Source organism: Nematolebias whitei, chromosome 16, assembly GCF_014905685.2.
Source record: "Nematolebias whitei isolate Nwh7 chromosome 16, NemWhi1, whole genome shotgun sequence".
Taxonomy (NCBI): Eukaryota; Metazoa; Chordata; class Actinopteri; order Cyprinodontiformes; family Rivulidae; genus Nematolebias; species Nematolebias whitei.
The window spans coordinates 3,975,359-3,977,761 of NC_056513.1; positions in this window are offsets into that span (position 1 = coordinate 3,975,359).

Consider the following 2,403-nt stretch of genomic DNA (forward strand, 5'->3'; position numbering starts at 1 on the left):
GATGGATGGACGGACAGATGGACAGACAGATGTACAGATGGATGGACAGACAGATTTAGTTGAAAATGTGTTTTGCAGGTGACGATCAGCTTAAGGACGACATGTCTCTCAGGCCTTTATGTGTCTTCTTTGTCCTCCACTTGTCCACTGTCCTGATGGTTTTAAGGACAAGACGTAGCAATGTGTCCAAGTCCAAATCAATTCTCTAACCGTTGACAAGTTTCTGTCGGACTGGCAGGAAAATGATGAACGACTCCGAGTCTCTGCACAGCACTTCCTCTAAAGACACGTCCGAACACGGACTCCTCGCCGCGGCCCGGTTCTTGAGCTCTGCCATGTGGAGCGGAGGGCCGGCCGGGGGAAGATGAAGGGTTTCAGGAGACGGAAACAGCTGGTGACGAAGCCCAGAGGACATTAATCTGAGGGGGGAGACAGGATGGCAGCCGAGGAGGCCGTCTAATAAAAGCATGGTATTACTGCTGCACTGTCTGCCTGTCTTCCTGCAGGATTACAGGTGAGCTGTCTGTCTGTCCATCTGGACGCTCCGGCTGTCTGTCTGTCTGTCCATCTGGACCGTCCTCCGTCTTCTGCACGCTGTACAGTTGGACGAGTCCAGAGCGACGAAAACACCGTGTTGGAAATTAGATCAAATAAAGCAATCCGGTTCTTTTTCTCTGTGAGCAATTAAAGTTCCGGTTAAAAGGCAGAGGTGGATGATGGGAGGGGAGGCCTCAGACAGAAACGCCGGCGCCACGGCTGTTTAACAATCAAAGATGGGGGGCGGGGGCTCGCGAGGAAGTCTCTCCATGAAAAATACAGGTGTTTGCCACAATCAAAGCCCAGCTCGCAGAAATGACTGGGTTTGAAGTTGAAAGGGGAGGCAGGAGGAGGGGGAGGCGATGGGGGGGGGGGGGGGGGGGGGGGGGGGGGGGGGGGGGGGGGGGGGAGCTGTGGTGAGTGAGTCCCTGAAGTCAGAGGAACACCGTGGGCCGGGTTCTCCTCCAGGAGTCTGAATAATTAACACGATGAGGAGGTGCTCGCTGTTTGCTTTGCTCCGACTCTTTCTTGTTTTGCGGAGGGGAAGTGAGGCTTTGGATCTCTGGAAGTCGGCGTGTTAGCAGAAGGATTTGTCTGGGGCTCCACTCAGGTTCCCATGAGGCGGATCGGAACCAGAACCGGATCCTTGAGCTCGGAGGCCTGCAGAAAAAGATCAAAGTGTTCAGACAGCGGGCTGGTGATCGCGTCTGTTAGCAAAATATCTCACAAACCACCCGAGTTATAATTTTACGCACGGCTGATTCTTAAAATCGATCCGATTCAAGATGGCCGCCGCAGCCGACGGACCTTAGCAAACAGAAAAACAGCTGCACCTCACTGTTGTAGACGCTGAGCTAAGGTTCAGTGTGGTAGTAGCTGAGAGTCATCCCAAACACGTGCTCTGAGCTCATGCAGCTGATTAATGAGAGCCAAACGACTAAATATTAATTTTAATTAAATCTAGAAGAAAAAGTAATAAATCTGTGAACGTCTTGGCTGTAACGAAACTCGTTCTGCTTCTTGTTTCGAGAAAATTTCTCTGATCGAATGACTAAAATCTAAATCAAAATAATAAAATAAAATAAGTAATATTAATAAAACAAGACATATTTGCAGTTTAAAAACTGTCCAGAGGCCTTGATGTTAAGACTGATGCCTTGGGGGCCATTTTGACCCTAGGGCAGCAGGAGGTTTAACCTGAACAATGTTTCAACTCAAACTGTAAGTTTGAAAAAGATTTTTAAAATGTAGAACTTTTTTTTACATGGCCTCCTGCTGTCCTGGGGTCAAAATGACCCCTGAGGCATCAAAGACTAATGCCCTACGTGTCATTTTGAGCCAAGGGCAGCAGGAGGGTTGTACCTCAGTGGTGTTTTAACTCAAACAGAAAAGATTTTTTAAATTTAGATTTTTTTTTACCCATTAATCCTCCTGCTTTCCTTGGCTCAAATTTTCTACAGGCCTCAGTGTTAGGACTGAAGCCTGGGGGTGGGGTGTCATTTTGACCCTAGGGCAGCAGAAGAGTTAACTTGAACAACTGTTCCCTGCTATTTTAACTCAAACTGTAAATTTTTAAAAGACTTATAAAATGTTTAAAATATTTACATGTTAAGCCTCCCGCTGGGTCAAAATTACCCCCAAGGCATCAGTGTAAGGACTATAGCCTTATGGGTAATTTTGACCCAAGGGCAGTAGGAGGGTTGTGTTTTAACTCTAACTGAATCTCAGAAAAAGAATTGTAAAAGTTTATTTTATTATTATTTACTCATTAAACCTCCTGCTACCATTGGGTCAAAACTATCCAGAGGCCTCAGTGTTAAGACCGAAGACATGGGGGTCATTTTGACCCAAGGCCAGCAGGAGGGT